The sequence below is a fragment of the Sciurus vulgaris genome (genome assembly GCF_902686455.1).
Source record: "Sciurus vulgaris genome assembly, chromosome: 5".
Lineage (NCBI taxonomy): Eukaryota > Metazoa > Chordata > Mammalia > Rodentia > Sciuridae > Sciurus > Sciurus vulgaris.
Genome location: NC_136465.1, coordinates 86,484,082 through 86,505,719, shown reverse-complemented (window position 1 = coordinate 86,505,719; position 21,638 = coordinate 86,484,082). Strand labels below are relative to the sequence as shown.

General features: G+C 32.9%; 1 long non-coding RNA gene across 3 annotated transcripts in view; it reads right to left on the bottom strand.

The window, feature by feature from the left end:
- LOC306662029 overlaps positions 1-20,946 on the bottom strand; it is a 68,357-nt gene extending 47,411 nt beyond the window's left edge. For all 3 annotated transcript variants that reach the window (XR_013764037.1, XR_013764038.1, XR_013764039.1), the window contains exons 1-3: positions 20,725-20,946; positions 18,879-18,974; positions 12,239-12,349 (exon numbers count right to left, since the gene is read on the bottom strand). This is a non-coding gene — a long non-coding RNA (uncharacterized lncRNA). The remainder of the gene's footprint in view (positions 1-12,238; positions 12,350-18,878; positions 18,975-20,724) is intronic.
- Between the last annotated feature and the right edge of the window lie 692 nt (positions 20,947-21,638).

The following is a 21,638-nucleotide window of genomic DNA, read 5'->3' as shown; positions in this document are numbered from 1 at the left end:
GAGAGGATCTGGGCTTGATTATTCAGACGTTGTTTTGTTCTTCTTCTTATACCTTAGCCATGAGGAAATGTGTGAAGTAAAGTGCAGAAGATGTCTGTGATTAGTCATGTTGACTTTTGAGACTCCTGGGCCATTAGGCACGTCCTCACAACTAGCTTTTGCTTCCATTTCTTCTTTATTTACCCACCATCCTCGATGGCTATGTCTCTGCCTACTATTAATAACAGGGTAGATACATGAATGGATTTCCTACCAATTTTTTTCTAAATTTTACCATCAATAAGTCAAGGTCATTCTAACATAGGTCTGTGAATAATTTTCATGTAGTGGAGGTAATATATTGTCTCTATCTCGTGTATCTCCACATGTCCCAATAAGCAGTGATTCTTCCATTTCTAGCTGTTAAGGAAAGTCACCTTTAGACCGCACCCCCAATCCACAAACCCAGGACATGAAAAAAAAAAGAAATATTTCACCACAAATTGACCATGTGTTCAAGTAAACAGAATAGATCTTAATGGGGATGCATCCAAAAATGTTTGCATTTGATCAGAATTTATAAAGCCAAAGTTATACAAATTAGTACAAAATCGTTTTTACGTTATTTAGGGTTCTTAACTCAGAAAGTGTGCTAATTTGTCATTATTATTGATTTTTCCTGACATTTAGATAGAAAGTCTTAATATTTTAATATGAGGAGGTAAGTCATCTATAATGTAGGTTTATAATCATAAACTATAAGAACACATCAGAGAAGACAACTTATCAACTATTTCTAACTTTTGATATACTAAATGGTTATGTTTCAAGAGGATGGTAATCACCCATTACACTGGTAATCTCCCAAATCTGAAAGTTGTTATAAACTTTACTACACTGGATAGACTTAGACTGATTCTCCTGCTACTGAAAATGTAAAACACTGGATTTGACAAATCACATTCACAGGGAAAGTTCTTGTAACCAGTTTTATGGAGACAGGGAAAAATATCATGGCTGATAGGTTAAGCTACACGAATTGTGGGGTAAGACTGATTTATGTACCAACCTGTTTTGATTATTTTTTAGAAAATTTGCTGGTATTACTTAGCAAACAATTGCATTTTTTTAACTTTATTCTTCAAAAAGTAGGGACAGGCTTTTTGGTTTCTGTTCAATGTATTCATGTGTTGCTGTCTACCTTTCTTCCTGGCTGCACCATTATTCAATTGATCAAAAAGCTCATATTTCTATATGGTGGTTTGATATAGAAATGCCTAGACATACCCATGTGCCACCAAGCAACTCATATCCTATTATTCAAGATGGTTTTTCCACGTCTGTGATGTACTGACATCTTTATATTACTATATATTTATTTTGATTCTCCCCCTCACATATTTGTGATATACTATTTAATTGTTATGGAACAATAAAAAACAATAATACAAGATGTTTGTAGATTGTAGAAAATATGAAAAATGACCAATTGGGAGGGTTTATTTATTTTGTTGATTTTCTGATCATTTTTTTAAGATTTATTATCCTACTCCCAATAAAAATTCACATTATTAGTATATGTCTTCCTAGGAGTTTTCCTTAGTAATGTTTTTGTATCATGTTATTTTTATTCCGGGAAGAACGTGCACCAAGGTGACATCAGTGGCACAGTGATCCCTCCAGCAGGCATGTGTCGACTCCCTTTTACTTTGAGAAGGAAAGATGCATGACACTGAGACAGAGACCTTCCCTAGAGAGAGCCTGTTCCCCACTGGATGCAGATACTTTCAAATAGAATCACTGAAGCGTAAGGGGCCCTGGCCCTCACTGTGTATAGCATCGTGCTTGGAAGAGAAAGTGAAGCAAACACTCAAAGTAAAGGGAAGGAGATGAAGAAACAGCAAGTTCTGGGGTCCCTGGCTGGAGTAGAGGTGTTCCCTCTTGTGTCTCAGGTTCAGTCCTTCTTTACAGGTTTGATTTTTTTACAGACTTTTTCAATTCTTTGAACAACTCTAAACTCTACTAATCGTCATAGACCAGTTAATTTGAATCTCTCACTTACATCCAAAAGAGTCCGATCAATAAAAATGCAACCATACATTCTGGTTTTACTTTTTTCTCAAGTACTACGTTTGCCCAATGCTAACTTCTAAATTTAATTGATATGACCCATGAGTAATTGATATGTTACATAATATAGCTGTATCATATTTTAATTGATCTGCATATTCTAAGATAACCTTTACCAGTTTAGAATAATTTTGGACTAGACACTTATTTATACTGCTATTTGTGTGTGTTAGGTTAATATCATAAGATAGAGTCCCAAATATGAGATTAATGTGTAGAGGATAAACATTTTAATGGTTTACTGTTGATAAATAGCCTTCTAAAATGAATGAACTAATTTCTTCTCCTACCAGAAATATTATAAATATCAAGTAGTGTTAGTTTTTCAATATTACTAATTTTAAAAAGTGAAAAATGATACATCATTGATGTTTCAATTTGTGCTTATTTGATTACCAGTGTGGTTAAACATCTTTATATATGTTATGCTATTTAACACATTTGACCTAATTGTGTAAATTCAAATACACCCTTAATGAGAAAAACTACTCATATGCCCACTTTACATGAATCCAAGCTAATAAACAGTAATCTAGAATTTTCACTCATGAATCTTAATAATATCAAACATTTCTTTTGTTAATAGCATTATTATTTTTAATTATATTGAACATTGCTGATAAGAATTATTCAAATTTTCTAAGCATATATCTATACTGGAGTTCCTTGAGTGCAAATACATTGTTAAAATATTATCTGGCAGATGTACATGAAGTATAGTGGTATTTATTCAAGAGTGGACAGAATAAATGTATTTCAGAGCTTTCTCCATTATCACGGGCATCTTAGTACTAAGAAAAGCATCACTCCCAGTAGCAGGTTTTTATAAAAAAAAAATCACTCTCCTTCCAAACAGCAGCGTGACTTTTGACACTTTCAGGCAGATTAAGAACTGGAGTCACAGTGGGCAGCCACAAGAACCTAAACACACTGAGCAATGGGTCTCTCCATTGGTGGGAGGAAATTAGTGACTAAAGCCCTTAAAACCATGGATCAATGGTAGTGATGTGCTACAGGGAATCTATGAACAAGCTTCTTTCTTTTCTGTCTCACAGGGAGCATCAGTAGAGAGTGTGATCGGTTGAAGTCAATAGAAACTATTGTGAAAGTAGTGTGTGTGTGCAGATTTAAACAGACTTGATATATAGCTAAAAGGAAAATAAAATATGTGACTAAATCTGTAGTAATTACTTCCTACATTGTTGATCAAAAAAATAAAAACTTAGACATCCAACAAATTGAGAATGACAAAAAAAATCTCAAAACAAATGTACCAAATCATAATTTTGGTTTCCGAAATGATCTGTTTGTAAAATAATTTCATTTCAGGAATAATAGAGAAGACATATGTTCTTTCTTCTGATTTAATGGGAAACGACAGTTTCCAGTGCATCATAATTGATGCGGTATGCTTGATAAGTATAGAATACCAAAAGAGTGGGAGCAAACATACAGCTGACTTCAAGTCCAGATTGGAAACTTCTATCCTATTGATATGCAGTGAACTTTGGAATTTTTCCTCTGCACACTTCACTTCTCTTGACCTGAGTTACCCATTGCTTTTTCTCAACTAGAAAAGGACAGCACAGGAGAATGACTGTTGAGTAGAAGAGGATGTAAGAGGTAAGGTTAAAAATCAATAGAGATGAGGGGAGGAAACTTCACAGTGAATTGTTTCTTACCCTCTGTCCCACTCCTAAAAGGAACATAATTTTAGTTTCCTTAGGAGAGAGATCTAAAAATCACTCCCTGTCTCTTTTGGACATTATCTTTTGCACTTCCAGTCATAATAGACAGTTGTATTCCCTTATACCATTTATTCTCTCCCTTTTTATCTTTCATAAACATAGACATACCTATTTCCAGTTAAATCACTAACTGGTGCTGATTTGTTCATGATCCTGTTGGTGCTGTCCCCTACAGAGACAGAAATATGATACATAATTACTTTTCTTTATAGCATGAGTTTATGGGTCTCTTTGAGAATATGATTGTTTTCTGTCTTTCCTGAATTAATTGCCTAATTTTTCTCAACTTTTTAAATGTCCAGTTACTTTATCTTTTATTATCATTATTATATTTTGCATTCTAAGATCCTCCCTCTAAAAATTCAATGTTCTTTTGACCCAAACTGGACTTTTTTTTTCTTCATTCCTTTTAAATCAATGATGATATCCCAGATCTTATTTTTGTTGCAATATTAGGAATGATGATTTCCCATGCCTTATTTGTTACCTTCATATTTTATAAGAGCACATCCTCAAATGGCTCACCAAGGAAAAATGAGTAGGAGTTAAATTTCCTGAGTTGCTTACTTTACTGACAATGTCTATATTCTATTTTGAGTAATTGACTTGCAGTTTTTCCAAACATGAAAGTCTATGCTCACAATCTACACTGAAAATTTCAAAATCATTATGATTATTATTCTTGTGTGGATGATGTACACAGAAACTTCAGAGATTTTCCATTTAGTTTTCTCATGAAATTTCACAGTGATGTTCTGTGTTTGAGTTTTTTGTTTCCATTTATTTCCCTGAGAACTTGTGATCCTTATCTCTGAAGATATGTGTCCTTCAGTTCTGGAAGCTCAGCTTGTATTATTTCTTTGATAGTGTTTTCTCCTGTATCTTGTCTGTCTCTACTCAGACAAGTTCCAGGTTAGAACTCTTGGATTGACATTCTGTTCCCGGCATTATAGTTCATATTTTATACCATATTTTAAATTCTAATTTCTAAGAGATTTAATTTGTTTCCTCTTTCATTAACATTTTCCAATTATTTTTTCATTTCAGCCCCACAGATTAAATTTCCATGATCTAATTCTTGTCCTGTCTGGATACAATATCTCTTTCCAAGCTGACATCCAAATATCTACTCCCTTTTCCTTTTAGTAGTCTATGATGTTTCTTTTTAGTATAGAATGATGGTATTTTCTGTTTTAGTGGTCTCTGCCTCAAATGGGGTGCTTTTATTAACTGTCGAATATTCTTTGGCTACGTGTAATTTAGGAATCAAAGATCTTTTGGGTGTTCTGTATATGTGGATATGCCATGTTAGCTAGAAGAATCTGCTTGAATGCAGATGAGTAGGGTCATGGATTTTTCTTTTTATCTTTTTGAGGATTTATTAATGCCAGATAAAGAAGTATTTTCTCTTACTCTTAAGTTTATCTGGGAAACTTGAGAATTTCTGCCAAAGCAGGTGTAACTGAACAGTGATGGAAAGAGGGTTGTAGTATGTTCAATTAACTGATTTCATTTAATCCCACTGCTTCCAATTTCTTTTCCTTTCTTCTCCCTGGCTTTCCCATCCCAAGTACCTAACATCTTCAATGTTTTTTCTTTTTGGAGGAAAAGAAAGGGAAAGTTTGTCATCTTCTGGCTATTTTTAGGAATCCCCTAAAGACTGTAGTTTCCCTTACCTACCAGTTTCAACACTTCTTTCTCTATCTGCTTATCATCCTCCTGTGTACATTGAAATCTTCAATATATGTATTACACTGTCACTCTTAAGCTTTTGACTAATTTGGATTTATGGGCTTTCATCCCTTTACTTATATCATTTTAGTTTTATGGAAAGAGAAAAGATGTGTAAATGTAGTCATCCTGCCATCTTTCATTAGTGGTCTTTCATTGCATTTATTTATTTTTTTTCAAAAAGTGGAATGGGAGGGATTAAAATATTTTAACAAAGGTAAATATAAAAAAAAACACTGAATCTAGAATCTTGGAAAATGTATTGTCTAAGCAATGACTTTTATTTTAGTTGGTTTAGAGTTCCAACACATCTCCTTATAAACTCCTGGATTTGTCCAGGGAATCATGACATTATTTCACTTTGCTGTGCTTTCTGCTCTAATTTTCTTTTACTTATTCTTCAAGATGCAGCTTATTTATATAGCACCTCCAAGGAAACCTTTATGATTAACACTATGTGATAAATAATTTATTTCTGTAATTCAATTGCCAACTATCTGTACTGTATTGAACTATGTATTAATTAATCAGTTTCAATAACTATATTTAAATCCTTATTTTATTTGTATCTTCTAGCACATAACACAACTTTTTAAAAATTTTTATTGTAAACAAATGGGGTACATCTTGTTTCTCTGTACATGAAGTAGAGGCATACCATTTGTCTAATCATACATTTACATAAGGTAATGGTGTTTGATTCATTCTGTTATTTTTCCTTCCCCCCACCCCCACCCCTCTTTTCCCTCTATACAGTCCCTCCTTCTTCCATTCTTGACTCCCTCCCATCCCCCATTATGTATCATCATCTGCTTATCACAACTTTTAACTCAAAGTAAATGTAGTATTTATTTTTGAGTATTTATCAAATGGATAAATGAATAAAATAACCACATCTTTATAATTATGTTTAACATGAACAAACAATATAATACCTAATAGTATTGGTAACAATATTATCACAATTTTAAGTAAAGAAAATATGGTATTTGAGGGAAAAAAAAGGTAAGTATAGGTCCAATCATATCTAGAAAACTGTGCATATTTTTGGAAGTATGGAGCTGTTAAAAACATAATTTTGGTATGTTTGGAAACAGGCCTCCATCTGAAAATTAGGGAATCTGAAAATCAGGGGGAAATACATAGGATTTTTTCATCTGATATATTGAAAGCTTTGGGGACATTATGGATTTCCTAAGTATATGAAGAATTTCGGTATCAAATTCAAATTTTTTCTGTGTTTATCTCCAAAAGGAAAATCTAGACAAATGGATAATATTTGAGTTTAATAAGAATAACAACACCCCAACTGAAACACATCACTTTTGATAAAAGAGCTTCATGAGACTTTCCAAATGGAGTGACCACATCTCTGGGATATTTTAGGGAGTTTTTCTGTCCATACTCAGTAGTTGGACTCTAGTGTTTTGACTTTTAAAATGGAATAAAAAGATTTAGCTGAAATGACAACTTCAACTATTTTGAAGAACTTGTACAACATAAATTAGAGGCAATTTATAAACAGAGTACATATAGTAAAACTGAAATTTCAATGTACAGGTAAGTTTGGTGGTCAAAACAAGCAAAAAGATAAAATACCATCAAAATTAAAGTGATAAGAAACATTTTTGAGGTATTTATTATAATCCATAACATATTTTTGTTCAGCGTACTCATCATTAAGTTGATTTATTACTTGAGAATTTAGGTATCCTTGATTTTTATAAAAGAATTTTTAAAAGCTATAAAGCCTGAAAAGCATAAAATAGATGAATGGCCAAATTAAATAACTTTTCTAAGCTTACCCAGATAATGAATCCATTATAATACTTAGAATTTATGTGTTTGCTTTAAAATCTAGCATTCATATGACTGACATAATGTATAATAGTTAAAATGATTGCATTTTAATCTGTCATTTAATTGTAACATTTAAGGCTGCATGATAAAAGGATAATGACTTGGAGTGACTTCCATTTACAGCCTTCCATGTCTATGTAAGACAATTATCAATGCTGTATTTACTTTTACAATCCCAGGGAACAACATACTATCTATTTTACATGTGTTATCAGACCCTAATAAATTAAGAATGTTCTCCTGCTTGTTTGCATTAGATGAGTGAACTGAGGATATACTTCTCCTAAGTTCCTAGTAAAACAGAACCACTATGTTCAATTGCTTTCAAAACCATTTCTCAAAAATGTATTGTGACCTATTAAATTATGTTACTTCAAAAATATGAAGATAGTAATTTCTAACTTCATTTAAAATTATCATTTCACTTAGGACATACTTGATGCTAGAGCTTTTCTTGCAATTGTATATAATATGAGTACTCTACATGTATTTGACAGTTGTATTTTTTTTTCTTTTTGATAACCCACATACTGATTTCTGCATCTGTGGAACATTTGGTGGAAAAAGCATCTCTCTGAATTTTGATTTTTGTAGATAAGAGTTTGCACAAGTCCCAGAAGGTTACTATACAGAGGCAGATGTTTGTTATAAACTACAGTTCAATCCTGTGCCCTGCCACTGTCGGCTTTCCTTTCCATATATCATCACCAAAAATAACAAGATAATAGGAAACAAGTTTTGATTCCAGAATGATTTTGGTTGATGATGATGAATGAAGCAGAATAGACAGCCTGATTTTCATAAGTTAAATTGAACTTGCAGTGCCAAATGTAGCAACAACAGCAAAAAGATTAGCAGACATGACAAGGGAAAAAAGAAGAATTTATGTGCAAACACATAATGCCATTTGGACAAAAAAGGAGTTATGAAAATGTACAAATGCATAGACACTGAAATACTGGCAGGAAAAAAAAACTAAAAATACATTATCTAATGTTGGAAGCAATTGTTGCAGAGAATCAAGGCCAAGTAAATATAGCAGGAGAGTTTCAGGAAATAATTTCATTTTATTTGGTTGATGTAAAAAATACCTTAGTTATTTTGGCATATATATAAGCAGTTGCAAGGGACTATAATCTACATAGAATTCAAAGGAGAAAATAGCATCAGGTGTCATACATGAATATTTTAACATACATAACCAACATGCACCATTATTCTCCTGTCATCTCTGTGAAGCAAAAAGAACCCCAACTCTTTGATACGGTCTTGAGATCTCACTATGAAAATAAAAAAATATGTTTCTCCATCTTCCAAGTTACTTACAAGTAACCAATATTAATTCCTTCCTCTATTTTGTGGCTTCTGAAGGAGTAAACTGAAAATTAATATCAATATGATCCTAAATGTAGGTTTTAACTAAAGATCCTCTACATTTTACTCCAGTAATAAACTATTATTTTCAATGAAATAATATGGATCAAAATAGATTCACACAATTGTCTTTATCTCTGAACATAGTAGTCTCCCTTTAATCACAGAGAATGTACTCCAAGACCTCAGCTGGTTGCTTGAAACTTTCACAGTACCAAACCATTCATGCACTATATAATTTTTATACATACACATCTATAAGAGAGTTTAATTTAAAAATTAAATACAATAAGGAATTAACAATAACTAAAAGTAATAAGTATAAACAATATGATATAATGTTATTTAAAATATATGACATTTCTGGAATTTTCCATTTAGTATTTTTGGATCATGGTTGACACTGGGTTACTGAAACTAAAGAAAGAGAAGGTGTGGATAAAAGGAACTGCTATAAATTTGATTGCTGCTTTTGTCTCAGTAAATTCAGGTTAAACTGATACTACTGATTTTTACTTTTCTCTTGCATCAAACCCCAGGTAATGAAAATTTTAATATTCTTTAATTAGTAGCATTAAAGTATCTTAACATATATTACAGTTTGTGCCCTATGACTTCAGCCAGTAAGATATCAGATTTGAATTGCAATGAAATTTTAAATAAATCTCAAGAAGATACCCTAATACCTGAAAATTAGCATCAGACTTTGTGTGTATAATGTATGAAAACAAAATGAAAAACAAAACAAAACCAGAAAAAGGAGATTTTGTGACTGGAGGCAGCTGGAGTTTGAGGGACAGAGTACTAGAGAAAAGGAAATGCATAAAAATGATTCCAGAGATCTGCATATGACCTCTGTCTTTAGTTTATGCACCAGGAGTGACTTCATAACTCATGGCAGAGAACTGCTGCTGTGGGCAATAAACTGAGCAGGGATTTTGGAGGTCATACAACACTGAAAGATATGGAACAGCCAGACAAGAGTCACTCTGCTGAAGATGCCTGGTACTGAGTTGACACTTCTGAAAACCTACACCTGAGGACATTTATCTAACAGAAATTAAAAATAATGTCCAAAACCTAGGCTAATTCATTAGTAAATTAATTCTTTATTAACAAAATGTACCACTCTAATAATAATAATAAATTCAAAAAAGATACAGTCCATTGAAAATGTGAGAATTAACAAAAAAAAAAAACATAAAAATTGCTAGATATTCAGAGAAGAAGAAAGTTCATCAATACAGGGGAATAAAGGAGTCAAATGGAACTGAAACAAAGATGTTCCCTGTGTTGAAATACATAGAGAATAAGACAGAAATGTACAAAAAATTTTATGAACTTAGAAGAAAACTGACTAAAACAAAAAGCTAGATTATTACCATTTATACCAGCTAGAATAGACTTTTTGCAAAATATGTTACTATAGATGAAGAAGAATTATAATGAAAAAACAATTGATTCATCAGCAATATTTAACAACAAAAAACTTATGTGCACCTAACAGCAAAATATCAAAACTGTATAAAGCAAAAACTAACAAACTTGAAGACACAAATACAATGTTCTAAGGTAAAGTTTGGACATTTTAATGTCCCATTTTCAATAATGAATGTATCTCAATAATGTATTTTAATAATGAATGTAGATCAGTAATGAAATACAAGAGTTGAAAAGGCTACAAGTCTACTAGCCCTAAGAGACAACCAGGGAACACTAGCCTGACAATAGAAGAACACCCATTATTCCCAAGTAAATGTAGAACACTTCCAGATAGATCCAATGTGAAGTCAGTCATAAACGAATTCTAAATAAATTTAAATGGATTGAAATCAAAGTTGGTTTTCCAACCTTGATGAAAAGAAGTCAAGGTTCAATAACAGAGAAATTAGAAGATAAATAAAAATAAATGGAAAATAAACCAAAAATCCCTAAGTCACTGAAGAATGAAAAAAAATAAATTACAAGGAAAATTAGAAAATATTTTGAGATGAATGAAAATGAAGATTCAACATTCTTAAACTTATGAGGTGAAATTACAAAAGGGGGCATTAAGAGAAAATTGAAATTACAAATGTCTGCATTACAAAAAAGTAATATCATAAACAATACCCCAAATTGGACAAGGAGAACCAGACTAAACTCTAAACAGAAAGCAGGAAATGACAAAAGTCAGACTAGAATTTAATGAGGTGGAGAAAAGAAAAACACTAAAGAAAATTAATGAAATCAAATTGGCTTTTTCATCTAACAAATTTACAAATCTTCAGACAAGTTGATCGAGAAAAAATGAGACAAAATAAATTACTAAAATCAAAAATGTAAAGAGGCATCACTAATAATATTAGGTTAAAAAGAGTGATCATAAAGGAATAAGAATAAGTTCAGGCCATAAAATTAGTTTAGATTCCATAAACAAATTCCTAGACAGAAAGAATAAAAATATTGTAATATGACAGAAAAAAATAAAGAACATAAGCACTAATGGGTGAATATTTTCAATATTTTATGCACCAACTGGGTCTTTTCATGTTAAATTGCGTTAAAACTGCAGAGTTATCACCAATCAGGGTTCTTTCTAGGGCAGACTCCTGCAGCAAAGTCCTCTAGCACAACCTCCTAATATGCACTGCCAGCAGCACCCAGGAGCCTGCAACTGCTCACAGCTCCTAACTCTGTTCCTTCTGTAGCAACTACCTACTGAGACTCATTCCCAGGAAGATGTTTCAGGCAATTTCATATATTAACAGCAAATTCCATAAAAGTGGCACCCCTCTTATCGGTCATTCAGTGAGATATGGCCATGCCCTGTCCTCCAGGGTCTGACTCTCACCTCAAGGTGTAGTGTGTGTGTTTTTGTGTAAGGGCTCTTCTGTCAACACTCTCAGCCTGAGTGCTACAGATTGATCCTTATATTTGCTCTTCTTATGTGCTTTCAAGTTCTTATAACTTCTTCCTAGTCAACCTACTTCCCCCTGCACTCTCTTACAGTTAATCATTCTTTAAGTTAACTTTCACTGTTTAGATCTGTTAATTCTTTCCCAATGATCCTGATATTTTACATGTATAACTATAATTTATTGAATTTTATTGGTATGCATAGTTCATAATATGACTGACTACCCATAATTAATTTATCCAGGGCTGGGAATATAGCTCAGTTGGTAGTGTGCGTGCCTCAAAAGCACAAGGCCCTGGGTTAAATCCCCAGCACTTCAAAAACCAAACAAACAAACAAACAAAAAACCAAAAAAACCCCACCTTACTGATTTATCTATTCTCCTATTGATAAATATTTAGGTTGTAATTTCTTTTTTCCCTATTTTTTTTAAATGCTCCTATGGACATTTTAAGCACACAAATTTAAGTATTTTTCATGATTTTAGGAGAATTTCTAGGTTACAACATATGCATACTTTTAGATGGTTACGGAAAAAACCAATTGCTTTTTTACCAGCATGATTCTGTAAATTTGCACATCACCAGCAGTTTATCAACATTTAGTTGCTTCATATTTCACCAAAGGACTGAAAATAAAACATTCAAATAAGAGTTTTGTAGTCCAATTGTTGTTCAACATTATTTCATTAAGATTTTGATTTCTCTTTTCTTGATGATCAATGGTTATTAGTTATTTGTGTTTCTGTGTTTTGACTCTTTTATTTTCCTATTGGGTGTGTACCTTTCATTATTGATATGAATTAATTCCTTATATTTTTTGTATATAAGTTTATATGTTATTTAATGAGTATTTCAGTCTAATCTTGCATTTTCTTTAGAATGTATTTCAAGTAATGGAAAGCTTAACTTGAAAGCAATGATATTAAATGATAATTTCCTTTATGGGTTTATAATGTTAGAAAAATATTTCTTTAAGTCATAAAGTTTTTACCTTTTTGTATATTAAGCCTTGTGTATTTTTTTAAACCTGTATAGATTACTTTTAGCGTTTGGTATAAAATGGGGGTGATGTTTCATTTTTTCATCATGGTGATAACTCTCCCAGCTCCGGATACTGGTGTTCCTCAATTTCCCACAGGGAAATGCAATGAAAACTCTTTCATAAGCACAATGCCTATATTTTAATATGTTTGTTGCTGTTTTTACTTTTCTGTTCTCTGATTTGCTTATTTATTATAACATCCTACATTGTCTTGATTAAACTTTTATTTCTGTAAGGGCAGTATCTATCCATTATGCTTATTTTCAGAAATATCTTAGTTTCTTTTGATCATTGGCTCTTTGATATACGAATATGAATCTTTTTGTTGATTTATATGAAAAACTCTTGAGTTCCAACTCAAATTATAACAAATGCATATAGAAAATTTGTTACTTTTGAAAGGATACTAGATAATTCCAAGTAAATTGTACAGCTGTGTAGGTTTTCTGTAGGTGGAGACTGAGTTATTAAAACTTTATCTGTGAACTGTTTTTCACAGTATCCTTTAAGAATTATTTATCATGAGGTCGTCTCCTCATAATTTGACCTACTGCAACACAGGCATGCTCTTTTGTGTCCTCACAGTCCTTTAATTAAAACATAGCTTAATCCATAGCCTGTCTACTTTTTGACCCGCTTGTCCTTGAGCACATAAACAACTTTCTGTCTATGGGTTAAGCAATGAAAACTTACTGTACCCTATTTGTTCTAGCACTGCTATTAGTGGAAGTGTAGCAGAATATCTTGGGGAATTTTCAAAAGTTACAAAGTAAACATCGATGAAGTCAGCAAGGTTTTGTTTTAAAAACCCCTTTGCCAAAATCTGCCTAGGATTTCACTTAAGAGTATTCATTGCAGTCCCAGTGGGATAAAGATTCAATGTGTATTTCTACACTGTCTGAGCTGATCTGGTCCTTTCTATAACAGATGAGAAATTAATCCTGTATTTGAAGAAAACTCATAATTGGAAAATATTCATTAGATAATTTAAATATTAAGAGTTACAAAATATTAGAAAAAAGAACACTGAACTTTTAAACAATGAATTAAAACATTATATAAATTGCAGGAAATGTAAGATCCCTGACAGTGAGGCGATCATGGGAAAAGTTAATATACAACACTAATACAGTGGAAAGTTGATTTATAAATAAATACTGGAAGAAACTGTGCTGTCCTAGGTGATAAAATCAAGAATTACAAACCCACACTTTAACTTTTCATAAGGTCAATGCAATTTACTAATCAAACACACACACACACAAAGATACAATGTAGGTGTATGTACATGTAATTTTCATTGATATTCAAATAAATACAGTAGTTTGTATTAAAATAGCATAGTGATTATAGCAATAAATTGCAAAAACTCAGGAGCCAAACTCCATCATTTTCCCTTAGAATGTGGAGAATTTGAATGATCTATTTAAAACTGAGTACAGTACCGAGTGGACTATTCTCTTTTATTTCAACAGTGATTGACTGGAAGTAATGCAACACCAGAAACTGATCTTCCTTTATTTAAAACCGTCATGTCATATGCTCATTTTCAGGCAAGATACTAAAAATTTAAATAACACCATAAAGCCTATTTTAGTAGTAAAGATTATTCTTTTGAGCAAAATCTAAATACACTATTTTATATAATTTAAATATGCATGCACATGGGCTCTGTTATACAGTGTATAACATTTATGAGAAAAATATATCCCTGAAATCAATTTTGGACTATTTGAAATAATTTATCAATGAAAATATAACCTTTAGTAATTAGTAAACTCAAAGTAGTTACATATTCTGTACATTTTATGAAAACCTCCCACTTTGTTGATTTTAATGTTCTATCTTCCATTACATTTGTGTGATAGTGATATCTTCACTTAAAACTTGATGTGGAGAGAGATGAACTTAGTATGTTTTGAGTGAACTATTTTAAATCAAGTTGACTTGTCCGTCAAAAGTGAATTATTTCAAGACCTGAATGTACAAGTGTCGCCTTATAATAGCCTGCAAAAACTGAAGACAGTTGAATTACAAAGGGCTAAAGTCAATATGGTTAACCCATGATCCCATTACCCCAGAGGTGTGACACCTTTAACAATTTAAATGGAGCAACAAATACACCATTTGTGATAACTTTTGGAATAAACAGTATATTTTGAGAGTTTTATTCTTTTAAGAAAAAAATGGTGTTTTGAGAGTTCTATTCTTCTATGAAAAATAATAATAATATAATTTTATATATTTGAAAATATACGTGATAAATAACTCAAGATTATGATTTTCAAAACCCCAGTAGATGCATGAAACTTTGGTTAGTGCTGAACTTTACACATGTTGTGTTTTTTAAATATATACATATCTATGATGAAATTTAATGTATAAATTAAGCAGGGTAACAATAAACACCAATACTGAAATACAACAATTATAGCAGTATATTGAAACAAAAGTTTTACAATGTGGTTCCTCTCTCTTAAAACATCTTGCACTGTACTCACTTTTCTTCTTGTGATGATGCGAAATGATACAATGTCTAAGTGATAAGATGAAGTGAGGTGAATGACTTAGACACTGTGACACAGCATCAGGCTACCACAGCTGGGTTACTTGAACACAAGCACTATGATGCTGTGACAGTGCATCTGATAACTCAGGTGGCTAAGTGACTAAGGGGTGGGTAGTATACAGTGTGGATACACTGGACAAAGGATGATTCATGTCCTCTGCTAGATGGAGTAGGTCAGAATGGCATTTCTTCATGCTACTTAAATGGTATGGAATGTACCACTTAGAAATTGTTTCATTTTTTCTGGAATTTTTTTTCAGTATTATTGAACTGGGGTGGACTACAATGAACTGAAACCATGGGAAGAGAAACTGTGGATAAGAAGGGAAATCTGTAAATGTTTGTGATTTCTGAATCTTTTGGTTTGGGGTTTTAATCACTTCTAATATCTTATTTTGAATTATTCCTTTCAAAGTTCATTCAGAATTTCTCACTGTAGATGCATTTTCAACTTCAGACTTATTTGTAGAATGGTTAGAACACTACTAAGAAATCTCAGAAAACCATCTCAAAACAAATTCTTATCTCCCAGTGTTCACTACATGTCCATTTCAGGCTAACAAGGAACCTTTGCTCACTGTAGCTGCTCCATTTTGAAATTTGGTTTAGGATCTCCACAGCCGGGAGGAGAGCATGGGGTAAAACACACAGCATCTCAGGCTTTTGTTCAAAAGTGATATATGTGACTTCTAATCAAATGTTACAGACCAATGGAAGTCATTTGTTCACACCTGACTTCAAAGGGGTACTTCTACCTTATGCCTGAAGGTCAGAGTGAGATACAACCTGTGCTCTGAGCTTATGATCACACAATTTGTAATAGTTTATTTTTTCAGTAAAAACTACATCCTTGCATTGAGTTTTCTCTCTCAGATACACTCTGAATATTTTAATTGCTTACTCACACTAATAATTGATTATATTTACATATATTCACAGTAGTTATGTATGTCTATAAGAAGTAACTTGCTTTATTACATGTCCCTTGTTTCTTAAGAACCTATTTGACATCTTCCTGATTCCTCAGAAGTAGTACATTGTTGCCAGGTTTGGAGATTTAGTTTGGAGAAGAGAAAGGCAGGAAAAAGGAGAAAAAGAATGATAGAAGAGCAAAAAGGAGAGTGCAAAAGAGAAAAACTTAGGAAGAGAAAAGAAAAAGCAATAAGAAAATGAATTCAAGAAAATTATGAAAGGGAATAATAGAAATAAAAGGAGAGAGGGAGAGAGGTGGAGAAAGGGAGAGAGAGAGGGAAAGAGAGAGAGGGAGGGAAAGAGAGAGAGGGAGAAAGAGGGGAGTACAGAGAGAGAGAGAAAAAGAGAGATTGATTTCAGATTAAACCATCAACTCAATTTAAAATTTAACTTCTGTATCTTAAGCATAAAGACTACTATGCATAGATTCACAAAATTGATCTCAAAATTTGGTAATTTTCCTTCCTGTGATATATTCTTATACTGATTTCTAAACATATGAGCACATGCATTATTAAGATTCTTTAGTTACAATGTTCAGATTTGATCTTCCTATTTTTTTCTATACATTGCATTTGCTGATTGTACTCTGGGCACCTACTTTTGTCTTTTTGTCTTCTGCTAATTCACCAACCTGCAGAAGAAGGGAAATATATTTTCATAGGGAATACCAATCAGAATAACCTAGAAGTATGAATCACTGCATCTTTCCCACACAGTGATTTCTTTGAGTAAATCATTCCATTAGAAATGGTAACAGCCACTTGGCTATTGTACTGAAGATTCATATAGGAGATGGTAATAAAAGAGTACTTAATCCAAGTACCATTCACTCTGTGATTAGGATGACAGGCCAAAGAAATGGTTGGTAGATCTTTGTAACAGTGATAGAAAAACAACTTCTAAATTTCAACCTGGCAGCTGGGTGTGGAAGCACATGCTTGTAATTCCAGCAACTTTGGTGACTGAGGCAGGAGGATGCAAGTTTGAGATCAGTCTGGGAAGTTTATGGAGAAACTGTCTCAAAATTTTAAAAAATAAAAATGGTTAGGGGTGAAGCTCAGTGGTAGAGCATCACTGGGTTCAAATCTCCAGTACCAAGAAATTTTTAAAAATTTTTTATCTTTCAAACTTACAGTTTAGGGGAAAAGCATTGATCTTAATACAATTATTTTTATGTGGAATAGTTACCTCCAACTTCTTTTACACATGTTTATCATTTGAATCGCAAACATGTTGAGACAAGTTTTGCAATATGAATGGAAACTTTTAAAAAACATTTTAGAAAGACTAAATAATTTCATTGTTGACTGCAATTTAAGGAAGTATAAAATCATGTCATTTCTACCCCTTACTAAGGCAGAAAAGTATTATTATATCTTAGTTTATTATATTTTATTTTCTTGGTATTTTAAGATGCATGAAAGCTTCCTTGAAAGAGAACTGTAGGAAGATTTTCAAATTAGTTGGATGTGCAAAGTCCCTATTTTAGGCAATGGAAAAATTTTCAATCATCTTTGTCCATTTGGTTGGGAAATTTCTAGCTTCCCCCAGAGTCCATCTAACATTGCCTTTTTGTTTTTTTTTCATACATAGTGTTAATTATCTCATGATGATTTCTCATCATTTTTCTGGCATTTTTTTTGGACTTAATGGAATTCAGAACTTGGTATATAAACAAGATTCATATTTCTCTAACAATATAAAGGGGATAATATTTCCACCCAAGTGATACTTTTGAAGGTGAAGTGAGATCATATATTTGGAGCTCTTACTATAATATCTGGCACATAGCAATTGCTAATGTAAAGGTTTACTATTATGATATGTATCCATCTATAGTACATTATTTTTAAAACCAGAAAAATTATTTTTAGAAAATAAAACAGACTCAGAAGAATATGTTATCTATCATGTGGTGCATTATCTTGCTTTAACTTCTAATAAAAAAAACTCCTCAGTATGTATTTAAAGAATTAAAGTCAGCATACTGTAGTGATATATGCATACCCATGTTTACAGCAGCACGTTTCACAATACCTGAGTTATACAACTAGGCTCAGCACCCATCAACAGATGAATGAATTTTTAAAAATGTGCTATATATACACAATGGAGTTTTATTCAGCCATAAAGAAAAAATAAAATTGTATCATTTTCAGGAAATTAGTGGAACTGGAGAGTACACATCATGTTGAGTGAAACAAATGGGACTCCGGCTCAGAAAGCTAAGGGTTGTACATTTTCTCTCATGTGGAATCTAAGAGACAAAGGAAGCAAAGGGATCTCGGGAAAATATATGAGATATGAGTAGGATCAAGGAAGCAGATGGGGTGAGGGAGGAAGACAGGGTAAGGGGAAGTACTAAGGAATGAAATTGACCAAATTATGTTATGTGCATGTCCAAATATGTCACAATGAATTCCATTATTATGTGTGATTATTATGTTCCTATAAAAATCTTTAAAATCCCCAAAAATCCTAAATCAAAAAAAAAATCAACATCAGAAAGTGAAGAAAACAGGTAAAAGTATAACAAGTGTAAGTGAATGAATATTTCCAAACACTTAACTGGTTTTTCCACTCTTCTCACAGTTGACACTTAAGTCATCATTCAATAGTGCTTGTATCAGAGAAGCTACACTGACGCTCACAGGGGTCACAGTCTCTAAACACATGATACAACATAAGAGAACAAAAATGGCAAAGTTTACAACAGTTGAGAAATTTGTTCTTTGCAACTAGTTGTTAAATTTCTAATTAAAGATTATCATAGGATTATCATGCACAAATTTAAGTGTATTTTTTTCAATAACATTAAAATTTGAAAACTCATGTAAGGCACATGTATGTATGCATTTATAATATGTACTTACATCTCTATATCTGCATATGTAAAAAATTAAAAGGAATATAGCAAGCAGCAAGCATTTACAAAAAGGGTATGTCAGCTTTTTTTCACTGGCCAAGATACCTGACAAGAACAAGGAAAGGAGAAAAAGTTGATTTGGCTCATGGTTTTAGAATTCATTCCAAGGTTGGCCAACTCCATTGTTCTGAGCCCAAGATTATGGCAGGACATCATGGCAAAAGGGTCCTGAAGAAGAAAGGTACTCAGCTCATGGTAGCCAGAAAGTAGAGAGAGGGTTCATTAGGAGCCGAAAGGCATGCCCCAGTGACCAACTTCCTCTACACATGCCCCACCTGCATAGAGTTAACACCTGTAATCCATTCAAATATTAATCCATCAAATGGATTAACCCACCGATGAGGTTGCAACCCTCATAATAAAGTCACTTCATCTCTGAACATTTCTGCACGAACACATGAACTTTTTCTGGCGACATCTCATATCCAAATCATAACAAATGGGTAATGATGTATTGGTAAAATTAATATTTTTTGTAGATATGTATACATCTCAATTTTATGATTCAGAAATAATAATAGATAATAAATCCATTTGTAATCATAAGTTAGATTTATTCTAAAGCCTAAAGACCTCCTGGTCTAAAATAGCATGATTCTGGTTTAAGCTTAAAAATAGCATTAATTATATTTAATAACAGTTATGTTTAGAACTCTGCATCCTAATCTATATTCAATTATCTGACTGAAAATAAAAATCATTCAGAGACTGTTATGGTTTGGATATGAGGTGTACCCAAAAACTCACATGTGAGACAATGAAGGAAGGTTCAGAGGAGAAATGATTGGGTTATAATAATCTTAACCCAATCAGTAAATTAATCCCAAATGGGATTAATTGAAGTGGTAGAGCGGGAATGGAGGAGGTGGGAATTGGGGTGTGGCTATGGGGTATATACTTTGTATTTGGAGAGTGGAGTTTTTCTCCCTCTTTCCCTCCCTCCCTCCCCTTTCTCTCCCCGCCTCCCTCTCCCTCTCCTTCCTGATGATGCAAGCTGCTTTCCTCTGCCATGCTGTTCCATGATGTTCCGCCTCACCTCAAGCGGGAGGAATGGAGCCAGCTTTCTACAGATTGAGACCTCTGAAACCGTGAGCCCTCAAATAAACCTTTTCTCCTCTACAATTGTGCTGGTCAGATCCTTTCAGGCACAACAGCTACACAGCTGACTAAAACAGAGACCCTTTTCTCTAATTAGTAAGAAAAGATTAAATTTATTATAGTTCCTATCACCATTTGTATTAGAATATTTACTGTTTTTTACTTGTATTAGTCAGGGTTCTCTAGAAGAACAAAATCAGCAGGAAGTATGAGTATAAAAAGGAGATTTATTAGATTGTCTTACACCACCAGAAGCTGGATAGTCCACAGTGGTGTCTGAGGCTGGAAAACTGGAAGAACCAGCATCTGTGCAGTCCAAGAAGCAGAAGCCCCAGAACAAGACGGATCAAGAGTGCTACCCTAGTCAGAGACCAAGGCTTCTGGAAACTACCTGAAGAATCACTGGCAGAGTCCACTTTGGAAGAGTGAAGAAGCAAGAGTCTGATATCCTCAGAAGATCAAAGCAGTGATCAGGAACCCTTTCAAGAAGGGTAGAGCTTGCATCTGCATCTGCTTCCTTGTTCTTCCAGTTTGTATTCCATCCTATTTGGAGGTGCCACCCAGGCTTAGGGAGAGTCTCCTTTTCAGTTCCTATCCCATATTCCAGTCATTCCTAGACATGCCCTCATGCACACACCCTCTCTTACTCCAATCAAGTTGACAATTCAAATTAACCATTACACCTTTGGAGCTCATTACAGTCAAACCAAATATATTAAAGGCTTAATGTTTATAAAAGACTGTTAGTGAACTGAGGATAAGATGAGAAGGAAAAGAAAAATGAAGAGAGCAGTATTTATTCTTCTGGGGAAAATTGTTGAATAGAATGGATATGTATCAGTATTTCCTGTAAGAGATAGTAAGTGCTGTAACTATAATTCAAGTCATCTATAAGTAAATTGGAAAAACAAGATGAATTTAGATAAAAATACCATGATTTGTACTCTATAAACACCTCTATTTTTATGACCTATTAAATATTTAGTTTTTTATTTCACAGATATTTTCTATTTTCTTTAGAAATTAGATCTCTTCTAGTAGGAGAGATACGGATAAAGAGTTTTCTCATACCATTGTAAATGCATTTGTAACATGGCAAGGGTTGTGACATCTGCTTTTTGAGAGACTATTTTTCTCACAAGAGGTGAAAGGTGAATGATCAGGACCTGGGTGCTTCCTTTCTCCAAAAGTTTCCTGAAGTTAGCTATGGAACTGGATTGAGGGAAGCCTGTTGTTTTCTTCTCTCCCAACATATGGAGGTCAGGGATTTTTATTTAGTTTTCTTCAGATTCAACAAATAAACTA